Below are 25,285 nucleotides of genomic sequence, written 5' to 3'. Positions count from 1 at the left end.
AGTCAGTTTGATCTCCAAAAAGAATAACTGCATTTCACTAAGAATATTAGCAAATCAAATCAGAGAAAGCATTTGTAAAGAAGATCTTAGGTTCCGGAGATATCTGCCCTTTGCAAGATCATGGAGTAATTTTGGCTAATTATGTTGAAAGAAAGACAGTTTGCTGAAGGGCTCAGAAGCTAAGAGACCGCTCTGATGTTGTTGTTTTTTAATTATGTAAATTCAAAGTGCTACAAAAATGAGAGACTCACAAGTCATTTGCTTCTCTTTTGACTTTGGAGGCAAAGAAAACAGCATAGACTCTTCTGCATCAACAATCCCTCCTTGCACAATTTTATTATCTATAAACTCGGTGCTGAGAAGTCAAGTCTCCCTTCAGAGTCACTGTTGGATTACAATAGCTACACTAGGAATACACTTAAAATTTTGGTATGATCCACTTGTTTCTATCTCTCCAAACTTGGTATGTTGGAACCAGTGGGAGGTGACAAAGTCACCATGTCACAGCACTTGTGAGTGAGACTAGTGCCCTTAGGAAGGAGGCCCAAGAGACTCCTCACTCCCCTCAGTGAGAACACAGCAAGGAGCAGCTGTGTGTGAGCCCCAGCTTGTGTCCTCCAGAGACACTGAATCTGCCTTGACCTTGGACTTCCCAGCCTCCAGACTTGTCAGAAATAAATTGTTACTGTTTATAAACTGCAGTTTGTGGTGCTTTGTTATAGAAGCTGGAATGGACTAAGACAAAGTCCCAGCAAAGTACACCAAGGGAAGGGAAGAAAGGAAAGGGGGGAGGGGGGAGGAGATTGACATACAGAATTAAATAAGTGACATTCTAAATTTAACATGAATAGACTTTTTTTATTCAGAAAATGAATCATACTTTTCAAAGTAAAAAAAATAAATAACAACCAACAGAGTTGCCATGAGTAAGAAACAACTTTGTTAAACATCCTTGTTATTGTTCTTATTTCATTAGCAACCGCTTTTGGCCCAACAGTTAACAACACGGACTCTAGAATCAGTGTACCTACGCTTGTGTTCCAGCTCTACGATGGCATATAATAAATGCTATGCAAGTTTGCAGTATTCCTCAATTTAACTTTTTAAATTTTTCAGGTAGGTAAGTGGGGAGGTAGGTACAGAGCATCAAAATCTTGCACTGCTCACGGCTCTCAAGTCACTCTCCTGCCTTTCCCTGGATAATGGAAGACTAACTGGAAACAGCATCATGGTGCAGGGTGTTGAGCCAGCACTCCATGACTGCCAGTTCAAGTCCCACTACTCCATCTCTGATCCAGTTCCCTGCTAATGAACCTGGGAAAGCACAAGATGGCCCAAGTTCTTGGCCCCCTGCACTCATGTGGAAGATCCAGATGGTGTTGCAGGCTCATGGTTTCAGCCTGGCCCAGCCCAGGCCATTGCAGAAATTTAGGGGGCAAACCAGCAGATGGAAGTACACACACTTACACTTTCTCTCCTTCTCTCTCTCTCTCTCTCTCTCTCTCTCTCCCCCTCTTGCTCTCTTAGTCTTTCTCCCCTCCCTCTGTCTTCATAACTCTGCCTTTCAATAAAAACAATTTTAAAAATCTAGTGAAATTAAAGGAGAAATTATTAAGATCACAGGAATTTTCATGTTTGAAGTTGCAATTTTTGGCCCAAAGGAAAAAAATCATACATGTTAACAGGACAAAATTGATACTTGTGGTACAAAGACAGAAACGTAACATTACACTTCATATCTGGGTCCCTGTTAGAATCTCTCTGAGGGATATCAAAATTTATAATGCTTCTCTCTGCCTAGGTTTCTCAAATAAGTTTTTAAATAAAACAATGAAATAATGGGAGAATGATCAAAATGTCACTTTGAATATCAAATGAAGACACCTTGGATGTGACTCATAAATTTGGTGATGGAAACACTGCACCTGGCATGCCAGCCACCCCAGGAGTGACAGGTGTGTGGGAGCAGAAGCTGCCATGAAGAGCAGAGAAGCCTTTCTGATATCCTGACTTCTCCCAAGAAGGAAAAGAACAGAGCCAAGCAATCCCAGTTCCTCTTTCCAAATAGACCACTTTTGCACTGAGCTGATGGGAGGAAGAGCAAGTGTCTAGGGTGGACGGTCAGGCCATCAGAAGTCAGGTTAGCTCAATGCCAACCTTTCATACGCCTCACTTTCCAAAGAGCTCAGACTGTGACCTGTAGCGTACCATCCAGCACTAAAAAATAAATTTAAAAAATAGAATATAAGGCAATGCCCAACCCTAAACCAGTTACCCCAGACTAATTTTGTTTCATGGAAACAAATACTTAGAGTTACCAAAGATCACAGCAGAAAACAATGGTAAGAAAATCTCCCTGGCTTAACTCCACAGAGCCATCTGTCCATCTAGACAGCTGTGTGGATTCTTAATCTGTAGACTTAAACTTGGTTTGGGAACAATTCCCAGCATGATGTTAATTTCAGAAGGGATATCCACCTATGCACAAGGTTCTAATTTTCATTTCCCAATTTAATTTTGATTATGTGTTTCTGGCACTTAACACTGAATAAATCATAAAGACTTTAGCTAATGACAGAGCTTCCATACTCTTATGAACAGATTTATTTATAATCTTGTGTCTCAGGGATATTTCCACTGCTTCTTGCTGTAGAATCACTTAAGAGGGGGAAAAACACTAGTCTGTAGGGAATGATCTCTCCAGAGTGATCAATCAATATAGAGCCAACCAGAGACCTCCACATATGAAGTGACTCTTCACCTGTGGTGGACCAGGGGAAATTCAAAATGAGAAACAAATGAACTTGGGATACCAGATCCAGCACTGCCTCCCTATATCAGGAACCCACAATTTAAGACTAGGACTTCACTCGTGTTTCATGATAAAGTGGAACAGAATACATGTCATTCTGCCTTAAAAAAAAAAAAAAAAAAAAAAAAAAAACCACCTTAGAGACCCTTTATTATTTCCTGTGTCTCAACCATCCTTACTTGAGCCAATATCTGCCTTTCTAAGAATTGGTCTTGTTTCTCTCCTGCAGACTTACTTAAGACAAATCTATTTCCCTTTCCTATAAAAATGAAGACTGTATCTTTAGACATTCCCAGCTATCTTGGTCATTTCTGATATGGGATGTTAGCCATGTTTGCTTTGCTCCCTCTGGAACAAGTTCTAGCTTGTATTTTTTTTAAATATATTGTGAGAACTTAATGTGATGTTCTATGTAAGGAATAAGTAGAAGATACTCTACTATGTCACCTTACATAACAGTTTCCTAAATAGCCTGACTTTGCATTATAATATTGGTATTTGTTACCCTTTTATATACAGTGATTACTGATGATTAAACCAAGATTCTTTTGTGAAATATGATACACATGTCCTTAATGCTGATCTTTTCAATGACTATGGAATTTTTTTAACTCAAGTTCTGAAAATCACTTACCAGTTTTCTAACCATAGTTGACTCGTATAACTTTCTGAACCTCACTTTCATCTCAAAGTGACATTATGGCTCTTCCTTTCAGGGTTGTGATGGTTTTTAGGGCTACCATAATAAAGCACCATAGAATGATTGGCACAAACAACAGAAACTCATCTCCTTATGGATCTAAAAACTACAAGTCCAAACTCAAAGTATCCATAGGGTTGCTCCTTATGAAGCCTCTCTGCTTGGCTTTTGGATGGCTATCTTCTCCCTGTGTCCTCATGAGGCCTTCCATCTAAGTATGTTGGAATCCTAATTTTCCTTCTTCTCATAAGGGCACCACAGTTGGCATTCCATATCTGCAGATTTCAGATCCAGAGTCAACCATATGTGGAACAAAAAACTTTTCTGAAAAACCTGGCATCTATGCTGAACATGTACAGACATTTTTTTCTTTTTTTTATTCCCAAAACAACAGAATATAGTAAATACTTACACAGCAATTATATTGTATTCCAAATTACAAATAATCTAGAGATTACTTACAGCATAAAAAGGTATGTGGGGGTTACATGAAAATACTGTGCTATTCTATATAAGAAACTTGAACATCCATAGATTCTGATAATCACAGGAGGCCCTGGAACCAATTTCCCATGTATACAGAGGGGTAACTATAGTCGGACTGGATTAGGGCCCTTCCTAATGGCTTCATTAACCTTAATTACTTGTTTAAAGTCCCTATCTCCAAGTTCAAGCACATCCTAAGGTACAAGGGAAAGAACTTCAACTGTGAATTTGGCAGGGACACAATTCAGCCCGTAACAAGCATAACTGTGTAATGAAGGAAATGGCACAGTGAAAGCATTACCAGGCCATATGGACTTGGAGATGAATCCCCAGTATGCAGGATAGCTCCTGGCACATGGCAGGCACTTAATAAATTAGTGTCTGTTGAATAATGACAAATTGCTTGATTAACATTAGCTCTTTTCCTTCTCTATCCCTTAAATTTCATCTTGCTGATTAATCTCTAATCATTTTCTCTGTGCTGCTTTCTGCTGTAAGAAAAACTCAGCGCAAGTAGGGAGTAGGCCTTGTTTAGTTTATTTTCCTCTAACATGCTCAAACATTCCATACATGAGATGGCTTCCCAAAAACACCTACCAGTTGCCTGAATCAGATGACAGGCCTTCCCCAACCTCCAAATAAACTCCCTCCGAAGAATTTTTTTCAATTTGAAGTCAAGGACTAAATCCTAATTATTATTACACCAATGGATCAAAATTTCTATATTCATATAAATAGTTGATCAAGAAGTTCTTCTTGAATAGAATTGAAATAAATTTAATTGCATGAACTAAATGTTCTCCTTAGCAAAGGAAACAGTCATTGCAATGACTTCCATTCCTAACCATTTGTAAATTGTCTTTTGCATCTATTATTTTCCATTATTTCCACCTTTATCGGGCCCTACTGCTATTCCTCCTAATGTCCTCTAACAGAACAAACTTAGCAACACAACTATCATCCCAGGTTTGTTTTTTTTTGTTTATTTGTTTTGTTTTTTTTTTTTTTTTTTTTTTTTTTTTTTTTGACAGTCAGAGTGGACAGTGAGAGAGAGACACAGAGAGAAAGGTCTTCCTTTTCCGTTGGTTCATCCCCCAATGGCTGCTGCGGCAGGCGCACCGCACTGATCCGAAGCCAGGAACCAGGTGCTTCTCCTGGTCTCCCATGCGGGTGCAGGGCCCAAGTACTTGGGCCATCCTCCACTGCACTCCCGGGCCACAGCAGAGAGCTGGACAGGACAAGGAGTGACCGGGACTAGACCCGGGGTGCCTGAGCTGCAGGCGGAGGATTAGCCTATTGAGCCACGGCGCCGGCCATCTTCCAGGTTCTAACCTCTCTGTGGCCCTTGCTTTGCTCCTTCCCCATGTGCTGGCCAGGATGTGGAGCTGTCTCTATATTGCTGATCAGTGGCTAATTTCCTTCTTATCCTGGACAAAGAAACTCTTAATTGTCCCCTGCAATACCACAGCATAACCCTGACACTATCACATCACATTGAACAGGAGGCCCATTAATAAACATGCAGCGCTGTGAGGAATTTCACTGATCCCTCTCCAGGTCATTAAATCTACACATGTTTGATGGGCAATAAAAGAGAAATGTGGAATGATAATGGCAGCACCAGGAGGCCACTGCTCCCCTAGTCTACTTTAACCACAAGAAAAGAGAGGAAATGATCCATGTATTTTTTTGAATATGTATATATTCTACTCATTATGTCTAATTTCAAATGCCTATGCATATTTCACAGGCAACTGATTCATAAATAAAACTCAGGCTGATTTCAGCATTAAATTCTTTCATCTTCAAGAAGGGATATGGTACTCAGTTTGATTAAACAAGCAGCAGTGGGTTGTGCTCTAACAGGAAAAGTTTTTGTGTAGGGGTGACTTTGAGGGCAGGTGCTAATCAAACACATTTCTATTTGTCACCTTTTATGACAGATACAAAGGATGTTGCCCTGTGTTGATAAGATATTAGGCAAAGTCAGTTTCTAATTCCAGAAACAAATCATCAAGCCAATAAAGATAAGAGAGCCTTACAAGTTTATTATTTAAAGCTAAAATCAAAATGATAATTCATACCATAAGACAGGTTAAAATTACTTCAGGCATTTTATTCCAATTTCTTATCTCACAGATAAAGTCCAACATATACCATATATCATAAAAGAGAATGTCTAAAATACCTAATGCTGGAAATCAGCAAACTTTATCACAGGCCTACAACAGTGGCCAATACTGAACCAATATAAACAAAAGCACTGCAGTAAACCTTTGGCAACTGAACATTCAATGTTCTCTATTTCATAGGGGAAGAAAGATTTCTTGTCCATCACTAGGTTCGTGGCTTAGATTCATACAACAGAAGACAGATAAGTAAGAGAAAAGTACTCATTTTTTTCACAAATAGGATACTTTGTCACTATTACAGTCTAAATTTTAAACACATTCTTGGACTGATGACTCATATGATCAGCTCATTCAAGTTTAGCACCTCTCTCATCCCCAGTGGTTTTTCCAGAATGACTGCCTTCACAATGAAGCTCCAGAGGTTTTCACAATTTAAACTTGGACTTCTTCAGCATTTTCACTTTTCCCACAAAGGCATCATGGAGAGAATAGATACATGGGCAAGCCTTTCCTTTGTCTTTCCAATGTCACCTGGAATCAATTTACTGATAAATTCTGTTAAGCCATTTGTTTTCACCTCTCAAGTCACAATTTCCATCATCACCTTCTGGATTTGACAGACCTGCTGGTGCCGAGCCTAAGAAGTCTTCTGTACTTGATTGTCACTTTTTTTTTCATAAACCAGCAAAAAACAGATGAGTCAAAGTACTATTGGTAGTCCTGACATTAACCTGAGTTTCAACCATAGTCTGCCATTTTTTGAGAATGGAACAAATTTTGCCATGGGCAAGATCCTGGTCATAGAGGTTGGTCAGGCAATTTTTACGCTGATCATCCTCAATAATTAGCCTGAATTTATAAATGTGCCCTCATCATTCTGCAAATCAGTGGACTCACTTAAAACACATGACCCTTGAGGCCATCAGTTGGAATTCTGGTTCAATGAATCCTCATGACCAGTGTTTTTCCAGTTTTTCTTACATTAAACAGTAGGTGCTTTCACATCATATCAATCTTTCTTAGAAAATAGACCAATTTCTTTACAGCTCCCTTTTGCTACCTTTCACAAGGCACTTGTTCTTTTTTTCCCAAAGAAACCTTGTATTTAAGGAATGTAAACTTCATGCATTTCAAAAGTACAACTTTAGAAATATAGTGATTCTTCCCACCATATCCACCCACCCATGCACAATCCCCCACCTATTCCTCCTCCTCCTTCCTCTCCCAGTCCCTTTCTTCACTAAGATTCATTTTCAATTAAATTTATACACAGAAGATCGACTCTATACTAAGTAAAGAGTTCAACAATTTGCACACACAGACAAAAAAGAACTGTCATTCAACCGTTGAGATAGAGCTGTTCAAAGTCACTGCATTTTGAAGTTAATTTCACTTTTTTTTTCAGAAACTTAATTAAGTTTAAAATAAGCACCCAAGAATGATACAATCTTTTGCCAGCACTTAGACATAATTAAGGACAGAGGTCCTGCATGGGAAGTTAGTACACAGTGACTCCTGTTGTTAATTTAACAATTAACAGTCTTACATATGACAGCAGTGATCACTGAAAGCTCTTGACTTGAGCTGCCTAGGCTATGGAAGCCTTTTGAATCCACAAATTTCGTCAGTGTTTAGACAAGGCCTTAAGCAAAGTGGAAGTTCTCTCCTCCTTTCAGAGAAAAATACCTCCTACTTTGATGACCACTTCCTTCCACTCGGGTCTCACCCACAGAGGTCCTTCATGTAGGACATTTTTTGCCACAGTGTCTTGGCTTTCTATGCCTGAAATGTCTTGTGGGCTTTTCAGCCAGACCATAATGCCTTAAGGGCTGATTCTGAGGTCAGAGTGCTACTAAAATTGTCATTCTATGAGTCTGCTGTGTGGACTGCTTCCCATGTTGGAGCATTCACAAGTACAAACGTCATACACTTCATAATTACAACTTTAGGAACATAGTGATTCTTCCCACCAAAGGCACTTGTTCTTGTCAGCTGCCATGGTACTCAGAACGCCAAAAGGCCATCACAAATTAATCTAGTAAGTCTTACATGATGCAGAAGTTATCATAAGGAAACAAACACCTGAAGAAACAGGTCTTTGTTCTTACTAGAAGAATCCCCAAAACTAGTTTGTGACACTCTTTTGTGTCCTTTCAATTTCATCTTCTCATAAATACTGATAGGATATTCATTTAGGATGAGAGCTCTTTTGTTTAAAGATTTTGTTTCAAAGTGAGAATTACAGAGAGTGTCAGAGAGAGAAAGATCTTCCATCTGCTGGTTCACTCCACAAATAGCAGCAAAAGTTGGGGCTGGGCCAGGCCAAAGCCAGAAGCCAGGAACCCCATCAGGGTCTCCCACATGGTTGGCAGGGGTCCAAGCACTTCAGCCATCTTCTGCACCTTTTCCAGGTGCATTAACAGGGAGTTGGATCAGAGGTGGAAGACAGGATTCACCTATGGGATGCTAGCATCATAGACAGTGGCCTAACTCACTGTGCCACAATGCCAGCCCTGGATGAAAGCTCTTTAAATACAATAGTGTTTCCAAGTCAAAGGACCCTCTATCTGATCATCATCAAGTAGGATCTCCAGAAGTGCACTTACTCCAGAACAACTTAATCCAACAGGCCCTTTCATGGAAAGACTCAGGGGTAACATTTTAGTCTTAGAATAAACTTCTACCATGGACCAAAAAGGGTATCCTTGGAATAGATACAAAAGAAGCAACTCCCATGCACCAAAAGATATTACCAAAAGTAGTTTTAAGAAAGCAAAAGTGGGGCCGGTGCTGTGGGGCAGCAGGTTAAAGCCCTGACCTGAAGCGCTGGCATCCCATATGGGTGCCGGTTCTAGTCCCAGCTGCTCCTCTTCCAATCCAGCTCTCTGTTATGGCCTGGAAAAGCAGTCCAAGATGGCCCAAGTCCTTGGGCCCCTGCACCCACGTGAAAGACCCAAAAGAAGCTCCTGACTCCCGACTTTGGATCGGCACAGCTCCAGCCATTGCAGCCCCTGGACACAGGGGCTAGCTCTCTAGCTGCCACAGGACACAGCAGCTAGAGACAAGACAAATTTCCCTGAGGACTGATGATAAAAAAAAATCTCTGATATGTCCTAAATCTAATTACAAGGGCCAGAGGACACAGAAGGATAATATGGGAAGTTGATCAGTAAAATGTGAAGATACAAAGACTATTCCATATTCTTGAATGTATGTTAAAACACTGACTAAAATCCTCAGGTGGCCAAACCACCAAGTGATATCATCCCCAGCCTACAAATGAACTTTCCAGACTCTTGACCACACCAATTAGAAGCAAAAGACATCTCCTTGAGAACTGTCCTCCTACCCCAAAACTCCCCATTTCACACTATTACACTCTCTTATCAATAGTCAAAGTAGGTTCAATATATGTTTTTCTCTCCCAAATTTTTATTATGAAAATATTCTTGGTTCTTAGGTCCAGTGCACATTTTTCCAACTGCTGTCTAGTCTTGCTGCTAGTAGTTGTGCACTGTCCCAGGATCTGGATCTTCTCTGGCTAGTATCTCGTAATGGTAAGGTGAGACAGACACTGCTCAGGTTTTCTAGCTTTGAAAGTCAGCCACCCTACATAGATTCCAACAATCTAAGTGACAGAGACAAAGGAAAGGTTCCTCTCACTTTACAAAGTAAGCTCTCAAGACACAAAATGAGAAGGGAAAAGAATCCTTTCTGATTTTCCTTATTATGACAAACAACCCAAAAAAGACAGATACAAAGGGAGAGAAGACTATCTCTGGGAATGAAAAGATCATAAATCAAGAGTACCTGTGAAAAATCACAAAAGTCACTATACTTTCATAACTAGTTCACATACAAATGCCTTTTCTTAAAGTAAACTTTGAAGGCAAGGATAAGGAGATATTTTTACCTTTTTCACTCAATCAGACAGTACATTTAGAAATCTGGAAGAGCTCATAAGGTAGAGAATTCATACTTTTTACTGTTTTTTTTTTTTTTGTCAGTTGTCCCAGGGTGTCATCTACAGATGTCTCAACCATACTTCTTTGGGTACCAGAAACTAAGGGAGAAAAGAATTCTTTCCTCACTCATTACAAGATTCATGACCATGTTATCAACCTAATGAAATAGATGGAATAAGTCAATATATGTCAATACTAATTGAATAATGCATCTCAAGGACCTACAAGAATAAGAACAAACCAAATCCAAAATTAGTAGAAGGAAATAAATAATAAAATTAGAGAAGAAACAAATATAAAATTATTACAAATTATACAAAATGTTAAGTGAAATGAAAAGCTGGCTTGCTGAAAAGTTAAAAAATTTAATAAACCACTGGCCCAACTAACCATTATAAACAAAGGAGAAGGCCCAAATTAATAAAATCAGAGATGAAAAAGGATCTGGTACAACTGATACCACAAAAATATAAGAATCATTAGGAATTATTATAAACAGCTATAAGCCAACAAATTGGAAGCAAAAGAAATGGACAGACTTCTAGACATATATAATTTACCAAAATTGAGGCACAAAGACATAGGAAATCTGAATAGACCAATAACCAAGACTGAGATTGAATCAGTAATAAAGAACCTCCCAAAGAAAAGCCCCAGACTGGATGCCTTCACTGCTGAATTCTACTTTTAAAGAACTAATTCCAATTATTAAACTATTCAAAAAAATTGAAACACAAGGAACTCCTCCAAACTCATTCTATGAGGCTAGTATTACCTTAATTTCAAAACCAGACAAAGATGTAACAAAAAAGAGAAGTATAGACCAATCTATCTGATGAATGTGGATGTAAAAATCCTCAACAAAATACTAACAAATAGAATCCAACAACACATGTAAAAGATCATGCAACCTGACAAAGTGAGATTTATCCCAGGGAGGCAGGGATGGTTCAACATACAGAAAGCAATAAATTTGACATATCACATCAATAAAATAAAGAAAAAACCATATGATCATCTCAACAGATTCAGAGGAAGCATTTGATAAAATAAAACATCCTTTCATGTTCAGTCTGTACTATCTCTGAGAATGAAAGGATCATAAATCAAGACTCAATTTTTTTAGGATTTTCTGAAGAAGCTTTGTTTAACCTACTGATACAGACCTCGTAGATTCAGAGGGCCAGCTGTATTCTCTCCCTCTTTCTCTTGCAGCTACAGGGCTACCTTTTCTCCTAAAACAAAGCAGATCAGGAAAAGATAAACAAACACACACAGAAACAAACCTTCAGCCCAATTGCAAGAGGAAGATTCTGGATGACACCCCGAGTGCCTCCAAAAAGACTAGATAAGGCTGGGAAGGAGGGCTGGGAGAGCAAAGGAGAGTAGTCAGTCAGGAAATGAAAGAGGGCCTACAGGGATGGAAGTCCAAGTAGGAAGGAGACCAAGAACATTCCATCACAGATGAGGAAAGACCTAGGAGTAATGGCTTCTGGAGATGACTACCTTCCAGCTTGGACCCTACCCTTTCTGTCTCAGTGAGGCCTGACCTGGACCCCACACCTGAGAGAACTCTCCTAGGGCCTCCTAACCTGTGAATCAAAGGGGAGGCATCTATGTGGAGTTACACTTCCCTTTGTGTCTTAACACCATTGTAGCTAGCTAGGGTGCTTCTAGAATCTATACCAGCCACCACCTTATTCTGCTTCTTGTATGCCCAACCACAGGGCAAAGGGAAGATGCTTACACAGACACGGTCAGACTTGGGACTTGTGGCTGGCTGTACCTGGGAGAATACATGAAGCCCTTCACAATATAGGGTTGAGCTGGGAATGGAGAGAGAAGACAGAGCCAGCTAAAGGCTAAATCCTGTATTTTTCTAATGTGAAGGATTCTGGGGTAAAACTCCAAAGCACATGAGAATTGTAAATTCTAGGTTATGTTTAGAATATATTTCTCAAGACAGTATGGTAATATATTTTATTTACAAGTTTGTCAGCTTAATTCAGAGCTTTTAAATATTAAACTTAACGGTACCTGAGCCTCTATCTATGTTCTTGCTGTGAGTCCCACAAGTAGTAGTGAACATACACACTCTCATTTAACCAGGAGGCTTTGCAAACTAATTAAATGAGTCATCTCACTAGACTGTAAGGGCCAGACAGCAAATGCCTTACCTGTTTTATTCATTACTATTCCCAGGGGTTGGCAAACCACAGTCCACAGGACAGATCCAAGTTCTGCCTGTTTTTATATGGTCCATGAGATAATAAAGTTTTTACATTTTTTGAAAATTGAAAAAATGCCAAAGAATATTTGATAACTGAAAATTGCATAAAATTCAAGTTTCATTGTCAACGAGTAAGGTACGTAAGCCATTCTTATTCATTTATGTTTTGTCTACAGCTGTTCTCACTGGCAGAGTTCAGTAACTATGACAAAAGACCTTAAAAAGGCACAAATTCTGAAATATTTGCTATCTGACCCCTCACAGAAAAATATGAAGGTTCCTATTACATAGCCACTGCAATCTATAATATCTGGCATATAACATGAGGGGACATAAGAAAAATTCATGGGGTGCCGGATTCTTTCCTGGTTGCCCCTCTTCCAGGCCAGCTCTCTGCTGTGGCCCGAGAGTGCAGTGGAGGATGGCCCAAGTCCTTGGGCCCTGCACCCCATGGGAGACCAGGAGAAGTACCTGGCTCCTGCCTTCGGATCAGCGCGGTGCGCCGGCTGCAGCGTGCCAGCCGTGGCGGCCATTGGAGGGTGAACCAACGGCAAAAAGAAAGACCTTCCTCTCTGTCTCTCTCTCTCACTATCCACTCTGCCTGTCAAAAATAAAAAAATAAAAATTCATGAAAATGGAATTAAAATATATTTTGGTGCAAAAACTCCTGAATCCATGTGGTTTTTTCATAACATACATTTTAAAGATACCTCATAAATATTCAATAAATGAATGAAAGAATGAATGAAGGTCTGACTCAACAATTAATAATAATTATTTAATCTTATCATTGTCAAATATCAAAACTATAGCTCTTTTTCATAGGCTAGTGCTCATATGAAGTAGAATTTAACATCCTAACCACATGTTATAAGGGTACCTCAGTGTTTGACATTAAAACTTCCTGGGGTTAAGATTTAAGTGTTAAATACTGGAAATCCACTTAAAAATTGCTTTTTCTTTCAGTTAAAATAAAAATCTCATGAACTAAAAAAAAATGAGTACTTCAGAAAGTTCATGGAAAGTGGAATTAAATGTTAATTTTTATGTAAAAAATTTGAAATCCATGCATAGTTTTTCATGAATATTTTGAAGACCCTTCAGACAAGCAACACACATTGTAGCAGAAATTTGATTGAAAAGTCTTTAAGGACACTTGAAATATAAGAGATGTCTCCAAGAAGCCTCACAGAGTTGCAAAACTTCAATAAACTTACACAGGTCCAGGGCTCAAGGACTTGGAGTTTGCAAGGTTCAGATTCTAAACAGAGACAAAGGGAATTAAGGTTAGTCTAAATGCTAACATTTTAGTTTATATTATAAAATACAGCTGTTATTCTCATCAGAACACTATCATATTCTCCCTCTAGTGTATGACTGTATTAGACAGAGTCTTCCAGAGAAGCAGAACAAATAGGAGGTATATATACACATAAACACACAGGCATACAAATGGAGAGAGAGAGAAATTATGAGGAATGAGCTTGAGCCAAGAGGTCCTTTGATTTTCTGTCTACAAGCTGGAGATCCAGGAAAGCCAGTGATAAAGTTCATGTCCAAGTCCAAAGGCCTAAGACCCAGGGACACTAATGATGGAAATCCCAGTCCAAGGCTGGAGAAGATGAGATGAGAGGTCCTAGGTCAAGCACTCAAACTGAAACAAAAAAGGGAAGAAATCCTCCTTCCTCTGCCTTTCATCTGCTCAGGGCCATAATGGACTGGATGGTGCCCACCCATATTGTGGAGGCCATCTGCTTCACTGAGTCCACGGATTCAATGCTAATCTCATCTGAAACACCCATACAGACGTACTCAGAAATAACTTTTTTTTTGTTTTTGTTTTTTTTTAACTTTTATTTAATGAATATAAATTTCCAAAGTACGACTTATGGATTACAATGGCTTCCCCCCCATAACGTCCCTCCCACCTGCAACCCTCCCCTTTCCCACTCCCCCTCCCCTTCCATTCACATGAGGATTTATTTTCAATTCTCTTTATATACAGAAGATCAGTTTAGCATATATTAAGTAAAGATTTCAACAGTTTGCTCCCACACAGAAACATAAAGTGAAAAATAATAGATGATTTTTTAAATGATGATGAAATCAGATCAGACCTATTGTCATGTTTAATCCCAGTGAGAGTCAAGTTGGGAATTGATAATTTCTTCTTTTTTTTTTTTTTACAGAAGATCAGTTTAGTATACATTAAGTAAAGCTTTCAACAGTTTGCACCCCCATAGAAACACAAAGTGAAATATATTGTTTGAGTACTCGTTATAGCATTAAGTCTCAATGTACAGCATATTAAGGACAGAGATCCCACATGAGGAGTAAGTGCACAGTGACTCCTGTTGTTGACTTTACAAATTGACACTCCTGTTTATGGCATCAGTAATCTCCCTATGCACCAGTCATGAGTTTCCAAGGCTATGGAAGCCCTCTGAGTTCTCCGATTCTTATCTTGTTTAGACAAGGTCATAGTCAAAGTGGAGGTTCTCTCCTCCCTTCAGAGAAAGGTACCTCCTTCTTTGAAGACCTGCTCTTTCCACTGGGATCTCACTCACAGAGATCTTTCATTTAGGTGTTTGTTTGTTTGTTTGTTTGCCAGAGTGTCTTGGCTTTCCATGCCTGAAATACTCTCATGGGCTTTTCAGCCAGATCCAAATGCCTTTAGGGCTGATTCTGAGGCCAGAGTGCTGTTTAGGACATCTGCCATTCTATGAGTCTGCTGAGTATCTCGCTTCCCATGTTGGATCACTCTCCCCATTATTTATTCTATCGGTTAGTATTAGCAGGTACTAGACTTGTTTATGTGCTCCCTTTGACTCTTAGTCCTTTCATTATGATCAATTGTGAACTGAAATTGATCACTTGGACTAGTGAGATGGCATTGGTACATGCCACCTTGATGGGATTAAATTGGAGTCCCCTGGTATGTTTCTAACTCTACCATTTGGGGCAAGTCAGCTTGAGCATGTCCCAAATTGGACATCTCTTCCCTCTCTTATCCCCACTCTTACGTTTAACAGGGATCATATTTCAGTTAAATTTCAACACTTAAGAATAACTGTGTATTAATTACAGAATTAAACCAGTCATATTAAGTAGAACAGACAAAAAAAACTACAAAGAGGCATAATGTATTAAGTTGTTCATTAACAGTCAGGGCTATGCTGATCAAGTCACCATTTCTCATAGTGTCAATTTCAGTCAACAGGTTTCCTTTTTGGTGTTCAGTCAGTTGTCACCAATCAGGGAGAACATATGGTATTTGTCCCTTTGGGACTGGCTTATTTCACTCAGCATGATGTGTTCCAGATTCCTCCATTTTGTTGCAAATGACTGGATCTAACAGATATATACAGAACTTTCAATCCTACAGCTAAATATTTTACATTTTTCTCAGCAGTACATGGAACCTTCTCTAGGATTGACCACATACTAGGCCATAAAGCAAGTCTCAGCAAATTCAAAAGAATTAGAATCATACCATGCAGCTTCTCAGACCATAAAGGAATGAAGTTGGAAATTAGCAACTCAGAAATCCCTAGAGCATATGCAAACACATGGACATTGAACAACATGCTCCTGAATGAACAATGGGTCATAGAAGAAATTAAAAGAGAAATCAAAAATTTTCTGGAAGTAAATGAGGATAACAGCACAACATACCAAAACTTATGGGACGCAGCAAAAGCAGTGTTAAGAGGAAAGTTTATATCAATAGGTGCCTACATGAAGAAATTGGAAAGGCACCAAATAGATGAGCTTTCAATTCACCTCAAGGATCTAGAAAACCTACAGCAAACCAGACCCAAATCTAGTAGGAGAAGAGAAATAATTAAAATCAGAGAAGAAATCAACAGGATTGAATCCAAAAAACATTACAAAAAATCAGCCAAACGAGGAGCTGGTTTTTTGAAAAAATAAACAAAATTGACACCCCATTGGCCCAACTAACTAAAAAAAGAAGGGAAAAGACCCAAATCAATAAAATCAGAGATGAAAAAGGAAATGTAACAACAGACACCAAAGAAATAAAAAGAATCATCAGAAATTACTACAAGGACTTGTATGCCAGCAAACAGGGAAACCTATCAGAAATGGATAGATTCCTGGACACATGCAACCTACCTAAATTGAACCAGGAAGACATCGAAAACCTAAACAGACCCATAACTGAGACAGAAATTGAAACGGTAATAAAGGCCCTCCCAACAAAGAAAAGCCCAGGACCAGATGGATTCACTGCTGAATTCTACCAGACATTTAAAGAAGAACTAACTCCAATTCTTCTCAAACTATTCAGAACATTCAAAAAAGAGGGAGTCCTCCCAAATTCTTTCTATGAAGCCAGCATCACCTTAATTCCTAAGCCAGAAAGAGATGCAGCATTGAAAGAGAATTACAGACCAATATCCCTGATGAACATAGATGCAAAAATCCTCAATAAAATTCTCGCCAATAGAATGCAACAACACATCAGAAAGATCATCCACCCAGACCAAGTGGGATTTATCCCTGGTATGCAGGGATGGTTTAATGTGCGCAAGACAATCAATGTGATACACCACATTAACAGACTGCAGAAGAAAAATCATATGATTATCTCAATAGACGCCGAGAAAGCATTTGATAAAATACAACACCCGTTCATGATGAAAACTCTAAGCAAACTGGGTTTGGAAGGAACATTCCTCAATACAGTCAAAGCAATCTATGAAAAACCCACAGCCAACATCCTATTGAATGGGGAAAAGTTGGAAGCATTTCCACTGAGATCTGGTACCAGACAGGGATGCCCACTCTCACCATTGCTATTCAATATAGTTCTGGAAGTTCTAGCCAGAGCTATTAGGCAAGAAAAAGAAATTAAAGGGATACAAATTGGGAAGGAAGAACACAAACTATCCCTCTTTGCAGATGATATGATTCTTTAATTAGGGGACCCAAAGAACTCTACTAAGAGACTATTGGAACTCATAGAAGAGTTTGGCAAAGTAGCAGGGTATAAAATCAATGCACAAAAATCAACAGCCTTTGTATACACAAGCAATGCCATGGCTGAGGAAGAACTTCTAAGATCAATCCCATTCACAATAGCTACAAAAACAATCAAATACCTTGGAATAAACTTAACCAAGGACGTTAAGGATCTCTACGATGAAAATTACAAAACCTTAAAGAAAGAAATAGAAGAGGATACCAAGAAATGGAAAAATTTTCCATGCTCATGGATTGGAAGAATCAATATCATCAAAATGTCCATTCTCCCAAAAGCAATTTATAGATTCAATGCAATACCAATCAAGATACTGAAGACCTTCTTCTCAGATCTGGAAAAATTGGTGCTGAAATTTATATGGAGGCACAAGAGACCTCGAATAGCTAAAGCAATCTTGTACAACAAAAACAAAGCCGGAGGCATCACAATACCAGATTTCAGGACATACTACAGGGCAGTTGTAATCAAAACTGCATGGTACTGGTACAGAAACAGATGGATAGACCAATGGAACAGAATTGAAACACCAGAAATCAACCCAAATATCTACAGCCAACTCATATTTGATCAAGGATCTAAAACCAATTCCTGGAGCAAGGACAGTCTATTCAATAAATGGTGCTGGGAAAACTGGATATCCACATGCAGAAGCATGAAGCAAGACCCCTACCTTACACCTTACACAAAAATCCACTCAACATGGATTAAAGACCTAAATCTACGACCTGACACCATCAAGTTACTAGAGAACATTGGAGAAACCCCTCAAGATATTGGCACAGGCAAAGAGTTTCTGGAAAAGACCCGGGAGGCACAGGCAGTCAAAGCCAAAATTAACTATTGGGATTGCATCAAATTGAGAAGTTTCTGTACTGCAAAAGAAACAGTCAGGAGAGTGAAGAGACAACCGACAGAATGGGAAAAACTATTTGCAAACTATGCAACAAATAAAGGGTTAATAACCAGAATCTACAAAGAGATCAAGAAACTCCACAAAAACAAAACAAACAACCCACTTAAGAGATGGGCCAAGGACCTCAATAGACATTTTTCAAAAGAGGAAATCCAAATGGCCAACAGGCACATGAAAAAATGTTCAAGGTCATTAGCAATCAGGGAAATGCAAATCAAAACCACAATGAGGTTTCACCTCACCCTGGTTAGAATGGCTCACATGCAGAAATCTACCAACAACAGATGCTGGCGAGGATGTGGGGAAAAAGGGACACTAACCCACTGTTGGTGGGAATGCAAACTGGTCAAGCCACTATGTAAGTCAGTCTGGAGATCCCTCAGAAACCTGAAGATAACCCTACCGTTCGACCCAGCCATCCCACTCCTTGGAATTTACCCAAAGGAAATGAAATTGGCAAACAAAAAAGCGGTCTGCACCCTAATGTTTATTGCAGCACAATTCACAATAGCCAAGACCTGGAACCAACCTAAATGCCCATCAACGGTAGACTGGATAAAGAAATTATGGGATATGTACTCTTTAGAATACTATACCGCAGTAAGAAACAACGAAATCCAGAAATAACTTTTAAAGTGGGTACCCAACGGCAGTCCAAGTTAACACAAAATCAAACATCACAAAGACCTACCTAGAAAAACAAATTATTATTCCTTGTCTATAATTTCATTCATGATCTACCTTCCCTTATGAGTGACATATTCTTTTTAGCATCTTATTTAAATTGTTTATTATTTTAACAAAGAATGGCTAGTTAAAAAGATAATCCATACCAAAATATACATCGCAGAAAGTTCAGTCTAAAACCTTCTCGAATTTTGTAATGTCTAATGGAAGAAATTTCATTTAGAGAAAAATATGGTATCATTTACTTTGTTGATATGCTGATTTTTTTCTTCTTCTGTGTTTTTTTTAACTTAATGAATGCGTTTTTTCAATGATACAATGTTAGGAATACACTGGTTCTTTCCCCCATACCACCCTCTCCCCACCAACTCCCATCCCACCTCCCTCCCCCTCTCCCTCTCCCATCTCCTTCTTCATTATGGTTCATTTTTAGTTTGACTCTGTATATATAGAGGACCAACTCCATGCTAAGCACAGACTTCAACAATTTGCACCCACTCACACAGACAACATATAAAGTACAGTTTGGGAACAAAATTTGCAGTCAATTCTCATAGCACAACTCATTAGGGACAGATGTCCTATATGGTGTTAATAAGTGCACAGTGACTTCTGTTGTTCCTTTAACAATTAACACTTTTATTTGTGATGTCAGTGATCACCCGAGGCTCTTGGCATGGGCTGCCAAGGCTATGGAAGCTTTCTATGACCATAGACTCCATCGGTATCTGGACACGGCCATAAGCAAAGTGGATGTTCTCTCCTCCCTTCAGAGAAGAGTGCATCCTTCTTTGATGACCCTTTCCACTGAGGTCTCAGAGGGATCCTCTGTGTAGGATATTTTTTGCCAGAGTCTTGGCTTTCCATGCCTGAAATGCGAGTGACATATTCTTTTGTCAGGCAAAAATACTCATTCCATCCGGCTACAGTTAAATTCTAAGAGGCCTGGGAACCACTTTGACAGCTGAATTTGCTTCTCTCTGTGAAGACTGTAAGGTGTATAATGATTTTAGAGTCGAACATAAGACAAGAAACACATTTTCCAAGTTCTAGACTGACAGAGATGGATAACATATCATACTACCTCCTACACTGTAAGATAGAGCATGCACATATAATGCATATATACCTACATATGACCATCTACCACACGCATGCACATAAAAGTTGGCTAGTTTTTAATTGTTGAGAATATACATCTAGAGAAATATTTCATTGTATTTGGTCTTAATGCTCTCAAATGATTAAAACTGAATTTATATAAAGTTAAAACAACTTTCAGAAGGAAAAAAATCCAAAGTTACTGTAATGGCTTGTTAATAATTGTAAAAAGCCAGAAATGTTTCCCTAAGCAGCAAACTGCACTTAAAAGACTAAATGATGATGACATCATTGTAGGAGAAGCCAAGCATCTGAGCAATTACTTAACTGCACTGATGCGCTAAGTGAAGCTCCATATTCAAAAGCAGCAAGCATGAAAAATAATTTTAAATAATTCTAAAGTTTTTATGCTATGTACCATGAGTTTTATACATACTTCCTGTTAGTTAATTCTCAGTCCTATAAAATGAGTGAATAAATGTCATTTTTACCTATATTTCGTAGTAACACACACACACACACACACACAAAGGGACTATTGTGAGATTCTTTTCAAGAGCTTTGTTCAGACTCAGTTTTGATTATGGCTCCACCAATTACTGGCTGTGTCATGTTGAGCAAGTTATGTATCCTCTCTGTACTCCAAATTTCTCATTAGTGAAACGAGGTAATACTTGTAACTCCAAGAGTGTTGTCACTAATAATAAAATTAGACAAAATGGTGAAACAATTAGAATGCCCAGCACAAAATAAGTACTCAGGAGATTTTCAATATTAATAGAAAAAGTAATTAGTATTTGTGAAGTTAACTTCAAAACCATAAGTTTCCAGAACAAGAATAGAACCTGGACCCTTTTTATTAAAATGCCTATATTCTCAATCCCTACACTCTAAGGTATTCTTTACTAAACAAATGAAGAGATTAACTTAACCAAGAAAGTCTATTATTCTTCAAAGATATGAAAGTGTTTTATTTTTTTCCACCAAAAGATAATTTTAAAATGTGCTTTTTGACTACTTCCATATCTTTTTCAGAGAAATGTCATTTAAATCCTTTGCTCATTTTTTAACTGTATTGTCTTTTTATTATGAAGTCCAAGCAACTTTATTTATTCCAGATATCATTTGCTTATTAGACTCATGATTTCAAACACTTTCTCCCATTCTGGGTGCTACATTTTCACTTTCCTGAAGGTATTCTTTACAGTACAAAAGTTTTTAATTCTGAAGTTGTCCCAACTCTGCTTTTTGCTACCTGTATTTTTATTATTATATCGAAGATCCATTGCCTAACTCAAACACATGGTTTGCTCACAAGATTTTTACAGATTTGGTTGTTATATTTGTAGGTTGATAATTCATTTTCGCTAATTTTTGGACGTTATGCAGCCTGGGCCCAAATTCATCCTTCTGTATCTGGATATAAGCTGTCCCGTCATCATATTTTGAAGAGTATTCTTCCCTCTACTGAGTTGGCTTGTTGAAAATAAATTGATTATAAATGGATGAGTTTATTTTTTAATTCTCAATTTCATTCCATTGAACCTATGTCCATTCTGATGACAACACACTGTCGACAACAACTACTTTCTAGGAAGCTCTGAAATTGAGAAGTGTGAATCCAAGAACCATGTTCTTTTTCAGGATTGTTTTGGATATTTGTATTTCTTTTCATTGAATATGAATTTTAAGATCACTTCACTGATTTCTACAAAGAAAAAAAAAGTCAGCTGGAATTTTAATAGATTATTATTGAATCTACAGCTCAACTTTGAAAGACTGCCATATTAAGGTGAAGCCTTCTAATCCAAAAACAAAACTTTCCATTTTTTAGATGTTAATTTGTCAAAAATATTTCAGAAACTTTACTGTACAAGTCTTGTACTTCTTGTTACTCTTATACTTAAGTACTATATTCTTAGCATATGCTATTGTAATTTTCTTGATTTTATTTTTTCAATACTAACTGCTAGTGTATAAAAAATCCAGTTGATTTTGTATATTATTGTCATTTCCTACAGCCATTATAAACTTATTTCTTATAGCTTATTAATGAATTATTTAGGATTTTCTTTAAAAATATCTGCAACCAGTCTATACATGTCATCTACAAATAGAGTTTTACTTCTTCCTTTCCAATTTGGATATTTATTTTCCTGCCTAATTCTCTTTCAGAGAATCTCCAGAACATGGCTGAATGATAGTTGCTTCCTTGTCTTGTTCTTCATACTACAGAAGAAAACTGTAAATCTTCCACTATTATATATGATATTAACTGAATTTTTCATAAACATTTTTTTTGACAGGCAGAGTGGACAGTGAGAGAGAGAGAAAGGTCTTCCATTTCCGTTGGTTCACCCTCCAATGGCCGCTGCAGCCAGTGCACCACACTGATCCGAAGCTAGGAGCCAGGTGCTTCCTCCTGGTCTCCCATGCAGGTGCAGGGCCCAAGCACTTGGGCCATCCTCCACTGTACTCCCGGGGCAGAGCAGAGAGCTGGACTGGAAGAGGGGCAACCGGGACTAGAACCCGGGGGTGCCGGCGCCACAGGCGGAGGATTAGCCTATTGAGCTGCAGCGCCAGCGCATAAACATTCTTCATCCTTTTAGGAAACTGCCTTCTATTGCTTGTTTTTTCAGTCTTTCTATGAGGAAAGAATGATGGAATTTTCCAAATACCTTTTGTTCATCTACTGAAATAGTCACAAAACTCCCGTTTGTCCTCTATTCTACTTAAAGATACTGTGATTTTTAAAACAAAATATATTATTTGGTCTTCATTCCACTTTTCAACATAGTTCCTAAACCCCTGGGTTTAGTTCCATAACCCCAAGGGTTATGATTAAAGCGTTGGAGTTTCCACCTTCACCACCTCCTGACCCCTTAGGAAAAGGAAAAAGCTATGGTATGAGTTGATCACCAGTGGTCAAGCATTTCATCAGTCAAATTTTCATAGTGAAGCCACCATAGTCTCAAAAGGACAAGATGCAGAGAGTTTTCCAGGTTGCTGAAAACACAGAGGTGCTAGGAGGGTGGACACCTAGAGAGAACACAGAAGCCCTGTGTCCCTTCCCAAACTCCTTGTCCATTCTCTCTTCCAACTGGGTGTTCACCTGTATCTTTTTAACTGTCCTTTATAAAATAGGATAACTACTGGTGCTATGGTCTTGGATACAGTTTGAGAGTGTTTCCTAACCCAAAGTAGTGGTGGTGGTGGTGGAAGGAATCAGGTGACTGGGGAGAGGAGCACTGCTTTTAGAAGGGATTAATGTAGTTCTTGTGGGACTACAGTTAGTTCCCGTGAGAGCAGGCTGTCAAAATAGCAATTCTGGCCTCGGAATCTGTTCAGCTTCCATCTCACCATGTGGTCTCTACCTGAGGCATGTGCTTCCCTCCATGATGTCATCCAGCATGCTGGGGGCCCTCATCAGGATGCCAGTGTCATGCTCCTGAATCTCCAGCACTGTGAGTTAAACAAATCTCATTGCTTTATGTATTGCCCAGCCCCTGAAATTGTATAACAGCAACAAGGACTAAGACGACTGGGAAATATAAACAGCTCCTCTCAATTCTATGAGCCACCCTAGCAAATTATGAGATCCAAAGAGGGAGTTGTGGGAACCCTAATTTATAGTGGTTCAGTCAGAAGCACAGGCCGAATCTGGGACTTGTGATTGCTATCTGATGTGGGAGGAGCCTTGTTGGACTGGGCTCTCTTTCTGTAAAATCTGTTACCATCTCTGGGAAGATAATATCAGAATTGAATTGAATTGTAGGACACCCAACTGATGTCTATGGAATTGTTTCACATCAGGGAAAACCCCCACAAGTATTAAGAAAATAGTAAGAGAAAACAGTTGGTTTTCCTACTGTACACTAATGATGTGCTCTATTTTCATTAATTTTTGAATGTGAAAGCAACCTTATATTCTTGGGATAAATCATCTGGTTTTGTTGTATAGTCATTTTTTCTATTTTGATAGGTTTTATATTTGCTATTATTTCATGGCGGATCTTGTGTTTACATTCATTAGAGATATAGCTTTCTTGTGATATTTTTGTTTGGGTTTGGCATCAAGATAATACTGGCTTTGTAGAATTGGTTATAAAATGTTTCATGTATTTTGGAATAAAATTAAAAGTTTTTCTAACTTTTTGTACAGCATATGAGGAGTCATATTCATTCTTTCTTTTTTTTTCTTTTTTTTTTCTTTCTTTTTTTTTTTTTTTTTTTTTTTTTTGACAGGCAGAGTGGACAGTGAGAGAGAGAGACAGAGAGAAAGGTCTTCCTTTTGCCATTGGTTCACCCTCCAATGGCTGCCACGGCTGGTGCACTGCAGCCGGTGCACCGATCTGATCCGAAGGCAGGAGCCAGGTGCTTCTCCTGGTCTCCCATTGGGTGCAGGGCCCAAGGACCTGGGCCATCCTCCACTGCCTTCCTGGGCCACAGCAGAGAGCTGGCCTGGAAGAGGGGCAACCGGGACAGAATCCGGTGCCCCGACCAGGACTGGAACCCGGTGTGCCAGTGCCGCTAGGTTGAGGATTAGCCTATTGAGCCGTGGCACCGGCCCATATTCATTCTTATTTAAATATTTTGTAGAATTCACCAGTAAAACTGTCTAGATTGATAAATCTTCATGATAAAGTGACCCTTTTATTAGAAAATATCACACTGTTAAGTTTGTTTTAAAGTATTTTTTCTGTTATTAAACATAGTCATTTCCATTTTACAGGTATTTATTTCCAACCTTTTACTATCCTTTTACTTTCAAATTTGTGTTTTAAACTAAGTCTTCTGTAGATAGCACATAGTTGGATCTTGGTTTTTTGGTCCAATCATATTAAGTTGTGTAATCCATTTATGCATGTTAATATTGTCATTTTGCTCTTTGTTTTCTATACATTTCCCATTCTTTATTCCTCTATTCCTCTTTTATTGCCTTCTCTTGCACTAAGTAAATATCTTCCATTAGTATCATTTTGAATCCTTTAATGACTTTGTTACTCTATTTTCTTAGTGACTGATCTAGCATCTTTCCCCCAGAAACCTTTAAGCTATACAAACTTCATGCATTTTATAAATACAAATTTAGGAACACAGCCATTCTTCTCACCTTACCCTCCCTCCCATGCACACTCCCATACTTCTTCCTCCTCCATCTCCTAGTCTTATTCTTATTTTTTACTAAGATCTATTTTCTTTTTTTTATTTAATGAATATAAATTTCCAAAGTACAGCTTATGGATTACAA

General features: G+C 38.6%; 1 long non-coding RNA gene across 44 annotated transcripts in view; it reads right to left on the bottom strand.

Moving 5' to 3' along the window:
- The window catches only part of LOC103350790 (uncharacterized), a 772,648-nt gene that overhangs the window by 727,216 nt on the left and 20,147 nt on the right, over positions 1-25,285 (bottom strand). For 34 of the 44 annotated variants that reach the window (XR_011378460.1, XR_011378458.1, XR_011378410.1 and 31 more), the window contains exon 2: positions 11,262-13,586. This is a non-coding gene — a long non-coding RNA (uncharacterized lncRNA). The remainder of the gene's footprint in view (positions 1-11,261; positions 13,587-25,285) is intronic. The other 10 variants (XR_011378442.1, XR_011378429.1, XR_011378432.1 and 7 more) reach the window with 2 other exon arrangements.

This window comes from Oryctolagus cuniculus, chromosome 8 (assembly GCF_964237555.1).
Source record: "Oryctolagus cuniculus chromosome 8, mOryCun1.1, whole genome shotgun sequence".
Taxonomy (NCBI): domain Eukaryota; kingdom Metazoa; phylum Chordata; class Mammalia; order Lagomorpha; family Leporidae; genus Oryctolagus; species Oryctolagus cuniculus.
This window is presented reverse-complemented; position numbering and strand designations above follow the sequence as displayed.